The sequence below is a fragment of the Palaemon carinicauda genome, chromosome 28 (assembly GCF_036898095.1).
Source record: "Palaemon carinicauda isolate YSFRI2023 chromosome 28, ASM3689809v2, whole genome shotgun sequence".
Classification (NCBI taxonomy): Eukaryota; Metazoa; Arthropoda; class Malacostraca; order Decapoda; family Palaemonidae; genus Palaemon; species Palaemon carinicauda.
In genome coordinates this window covers 55927-61926 of record NC_090752.1, presented here as the reverse complement: position 1 = coordinate 61926, position 6000 = coordinate 55927, and positions in this window count along the sequence as shown.

Below are 6000 nucleotides of genomic sequence, written 5' to 3'. Positions count from 1 at the left end.
AGTTCATGATGCGGCATGGATCATTCTTTGAGCGCTCACACCTCGAAGAAGGTGAGGTCATTCTCCTCGCATGGTTTTAGCGACATCGAATATTAAGTTAAGCCTGAGTAACTTTCTTATTATGACAATGTGGTTAAGATATAATTTTGAGTGCTGCCCATACCTTTTTTTTGTGTATTAGAGAGACTTACGAAGGGGGTCCGGGCGCTTGGCCCCGGGTAGGGGTAGTGACCTGGGGACTACTAGGTTCGTTTAGGATGGGTTTGTGGGGTTTGTATGTTAGCGACAGTGGTTGGGCAACGCCCACTCGGTTAGATCACGAGGAAGGTAAGGACATGGCTGGCTTGTAGGCCAGGTTAGGAGGGGAATTTTGGGTTGTCCATTTTTCTCGCACGTTTCCGACATCCATGAACAGACTGGTCCTAGTGTGTAGATTGTTGGGACAAGCATTTACAAAACTAGTGAATTTAATATTAACCTAAACCTACAAGCCGTACCCTACCTAAACGGGGGGGCTAACACCCCCTGCGACCCTCTTACATTGCCGTATTCTTATTCCCAAAAGACTACTGTATTCTTAAACCACACCCATACATAAATCCGTCTCATGCATACACACCCCTATTCTTTCTTAGGATCATATAAAATCATTAATTAAACATGGGAACGAATTATGTGAAAATTTAACTTACCGGAAATTGACTAAGAAATGTGTCGGTCAGGTCGGGTTCGGCAATGGTGGGATTGTTGGTGGTAGGAAAAGGGTCTGTAATAAAGTACTAGCATTAGTGAGCAGTTCTCGTACATTGAATATTTAACTTGGTGTTCGATGATTCGCAAACGCATAATCTTTCATGTATTCATTTTAAGAGCAATAGAAATAAAACGGGGAAGAATGTGAGTCAATTACTTCATATGACTGATGAAGACACTGAAATTTATTATAATAATAATGGGAACGTATTTGTGAAGATTAAACTTACCGTACATTGAAGAAGAAACGTGGAAAGACTGCATATTCAGGGTTCGGTCGGGTTCGGCAACGGTTGGACTGGTGGCGGTAGGAAAAGGTTCTGTAGTATAGTATAAGAATTAGTGAACAGCACTCACACAGATAAGATATTTGAGGTGAATAATAATTCACAAACAACATAGTCTTTCATACATTCATTTAAAATGAATATTATTAAAACGGGGAAGACACGTGAAAGTATGATACAGTGAGCCCTCGCTACTTCGCGGTTCGACCATCGCGGATTCGCGACTTTGCGGACTTTTTTCATTAACCTGTTAAGCGTCCCCCCTGGACCAGGTTGCCGCTAACGTACCGTCACGCCTTTTTTGCCCTGAGCGGTCATTGCACTAATGATAATTTTTCAAAGTTAATATCATTTCTTTATGCTTATAATTCTTATTTATAGTTAAAAGTAGGGATATTAATTACATGGTAGAGTAAATAAACAATTAATACTTCTATTATTTCACTTCAAATTGCTACATAATACTGAATATTCTAATGGGTTCTTTTTATCTTCAATCGTAAATCTTACGCCTGGATAAGCAACATAAGCAAAGGGATAAGTCTCTCTCTCTCTCTCTCTCTCTCTCTCTCTCTCTCTCTCTCTCTCTCTCTCTCTCTCTCTCTCTCTCTCTCTCTCTCTCGGCGTTTCCTTTCCAATGTAGTTTTGTGAAATCTCGTTGTCCAGTCATTCGCTAATGAGAAGTCATTTTCGCTTTCGGCATCGAAAGAAAACTTTGTTTCTTCAATATACTCATCACTGGAGGATTCAAAACGAGTGCTCTAATTATCAAACAGGTTATCATTATCAAATTCCTCAACAAGAATATCATTTATTTCATCTAAAGAAATAACCTTCCTCTTTAGACCGTTCATTACAAAAGGAACAACAAACAACCACTTCCGCATGAACGCCCGAAGCGCACTGATAGGAAACCAGTCTTCTAACATCAAGCTACCTTCAGAAAAATAGTTGCCAGACATCATATAAGTTTCTATTTACAGCCCCCATATACTGAGAGTGTTGCCAAGTGGTGATCCTATACTACGCTATACGAGTAAATGTAATATCACGAGACTGACGGCTTGAAAAAGGCAATTAAAGTCATGAACGGAATATGCAGTTGAAGGCGGCACCGAGTAGATCGTGGTGAACGGTTTATCACGTGGGTGACGCATAACAGGTTAAATACGGCATCCGATTTCATCAGCAAACCACTAATTTTTGGGGAAACATCATTTTATTCTAGAAAATTGCTACTCTTTAAATGGTTAATTGCACATTAAGAAAGCGTGTACTTTTGTTTTTAAATTTCGTGTGTTTTAAAAATCGAGTATTGTTGACTTCTTTTCGTTTGACTTTTGGCTGTGATCAGATCAGCGACGTCTAGCTGCCGGTCTCAAGAATATGCGCGTATGAAGTATTGTTTATACCATTTCTTAACTTATTCAAACCATCTATACAGTTGATATTACATAAGTACCAATGTGTTATAACCTATCATATTTTTTTTGTTTATTACATTTAAAACTTCTCTCTCTCGCGCTCTCTCCAGGATGCCTGAAAACTTTAAATATATCACTCTCTCTCTCTCTCTCTCTCTCTCTCTCTCTCTCTCTCTCTCTCTCTCTCTCTCTCTCTCTCTCTCTCTCTCTCTCTCTCTGTGGGCTACTTTTCGCTACCTCTCATTCCTTACCTCTATCTCACTAACAAATGAAATCTTTGTTGCTTCACAAAGTTTCATATATATTGAAAATCAATCATAATTCAATTTTCCTTACTTTCTCCAATCTCGCACTTTCACATCGAACGTTACAACGGAAACTTAATTGTTTGACAACTTTAAAAATCGGCCTAGTACTTGCTTCTTCTCATACTTTTTTTTTCTTTTTTTCTAGATGGTTTCATAATTGAGGGAGGTACAAGTTGACTTTATAACTGAAGTTAGGAAAAGTATTTTGGATATGGAATGGAGAATCATCTTTAGTAACAGTTTAGAATTATCGTAAATTATCATTCGGTCATTAGCGGCAGTTTGTTATTGTTGATTAAACGCCAAAAAAAAAGAAGAAAAAATTTGTTCCTGCTTTGCTATGTATGTAGGATTTTATATAGATACGGTAAATAATATTTGAAATAACATATTTACTAAAAGCTTTTAATATTATTTATCACTTTCATCATGCGCGTTTAATGCCTTAGTTTGTTTATTACAATCGAAGATGGAGCATACAGTAAACGAATGGAAGGTTTCCGTTTCAGGCGGCGTCATAAAGAAAAACATTATATAAATGGCATTCATTTCATTTATTTGGAAGTCCTAAGAAAAATTAAGTAAAACATTGGTAATAACAAAATCAACATATAATCAATACTTGGTAAGATTGCTGTCGATGCAAAAACTAACCTACAGTATACACAGATGTGTAAATGCGTCTTTCTTCATTATGATCAGAGTTAAACGTAAACAAAACATTGGTTGTCATTTTTTATCGTGCTTTTTGGCATGTTTAGGAAACGCGTGATATAAAATCGCCTTTAATATTTGTGCCTGTTTTAGTTTAGGGTACTGTAGTACATGCATTAAGTATTCTGTACATTAAAGGGTAGTTTGTTAACAGTACTGCGTAAAGGGAAGGTTTTAAATGTCTGAATATGCATGTTAAATAAATACGTAAATATGGTGTCCCTACTTCGCGGATTTTCAGCTATCGCGGCCGGGTTTGGAACCTATCTACCGCCATAAACGAGGGTTCACTGTATATTCAATTGGGTTACCACTACAATGTGTTGCATAAGGTATGCTATTTACCTCATCGCCGTGTGTTCACGATATCAAGCCATGTTACGATATTTTTATGGCCAAATTCAATTTATCAGGTGTTTTAATAAGGCGTCCATAACTTTAGTATCTGGCGGCCTGTGATTATCAGGTATGGGTGTCTTGGGTGGCCATCGTTGTACGGGTTGTCGTGTTGTTGATTGGAGCATCTATCTGGTCATCCACAACGTCCTCTGGCTCAGTATCATTGTTGAATTGGAATTTCTCACCAGTGGTCCTCAGGTGTCTCCTGTTCCGTCGGTATTTCACAAGGTTGCGGGAAATCATATCATATGAACGTGGCTCTTCCCGTCTTTTCTGGACTTTTGTTGGTATCCAACACTTGTTGCTGTGGTCCATCATGCAGACATCTTGGCCTTCACTAAGTTCTGGGAGTTGTTTAGCGGATTGTAATGCTCCCGCCACTTGCATGTTCGTTCCCTTCATGTGACTGGTTCTGAGCATATTGGCAGGTTGGATTTCATCTTCGTTCCGTAAGATAGTTCTGATGGCGATGGTTCTCCCGCCTAAATAGGTTGTTCCAAGGCTTAAGAACGCCATGGTTGGGTCCTCATTGCTCTCCGTAGCCTTGGTCAGTGTCCGTTCAACGTATCCTACGAATCTCTCGGCTTTCCCATTATTCTGCGCGTATCGCGGGCTGCTAGTTTGATGCTGAAACTCACTGTCTCGCGAAGTCACAGAACTCCTGTGAGCTGAAGTGAGGTCCATTGTCGCTGGTAAGGGTGTTGGGAACCCCATGTTCTGCAAATATTGAATTGAGTTTCTGGATTATAGACTTAATGTGGTACTTGTAAGGCATCTTATGAAGAAGAATGAACTGAAGTAGTTTACAAGAAGTAGGTATTCCACCCCCTTGAGTTGGAATAAGTCACATGATATCTTGTCCCATGGATGGTCGCCTTCTACGTGTATCAAAGTTTCCTTCTGTTGAGCTGTTTGGTTTGTTTGGCATGTATTACACTTTCACTAACAACTCAATGTCATCATTTATTTTGGGCCAGTGTACACATTCACGAGCTCGTAATCGGCACTTCTCGAGGCCTTGGTGACCGCTTTAGGATGGCAGACCTCAGACACCTAGGCACTATTATCCAAGACCCTTTTAGAATGATACCATCTACAACAGGTAACTCGTCTCGAAAGTTCCAGTAGAGTCGCAGAATGGCAGGTCATTCCTTCTGTACTTCTGGCCATCCTTCGTGGACCATCTCCTTTAGTAGTGTCGGCTCACTATCTGGGGTTGTTGCTGACTATATGGCTTCTAGCCTGTCCCACGATAAATTTCGTATGACATGGATGGTTACGTTCACATCCTGTATTTCCTGGCCTTGGACTGGCATCCTCGAGAGTGTGTCAGTTATGCATACCTCCTTGCCAGGCTTGTACCGAATGTCGTATGAGTATGGTTGTATCCGTATCAGCATGCGCATCAGTCTCGGTGGTGCCTGCGTGATGCCTTTCTTGGCAATGGATTCCAATGGCTTGTGGTCTCTCCACTATTACTGGGCGGCCGTACACGTAGTGGTGAAACCTATTTAATCCGAATACCACCCCAAGCATCTCCCCCTCTGTTACTGTAATTGCTTTCTGTCTGCGACAAGACTTTTGCTGGCATAGGCCACAGGTCGACCGTTCTGTAGGAGTGCAGCGCCGACACCTCTCATGCTAGCATCCATTTGTGTGGTGACCTCATGCTTAGCGTCAAAATATGTGAGCGTCGCGCAGTTTTGGTGGTCATGTTTGATAGCATCGAATGCCTTTTTGTGTTCTGGGCTCCACACATACTCCACATCTTGTTTGACAAGGTCTCTCAGAGGGGCGGTCTTGGTTGCAAGGGTTGGGATGAACCTGGAGAGATAGTTCACCATGCCCAAGAAGGGATTCTTTTCCTGTACGTTTCGAGGATGCATCATGTTGACAATAGCGGTTATCTTGTCTTGGTCCGGCTCCAGACCCTATGATGTTAGTTTCCGAAAAATTTTATCCTGTTTTGCCGTACTCTGCATTTTTTGGGATTGAGACAGACCAACTTCTTTCGTTCGTTCCATCACTTAACGCAGCCTCTGCTTGTATAGTTACAAACACGACAATGTCATCGGCGATTGCGACTAACCCTTCTAGGCCCTCGAAGGTTTGGTC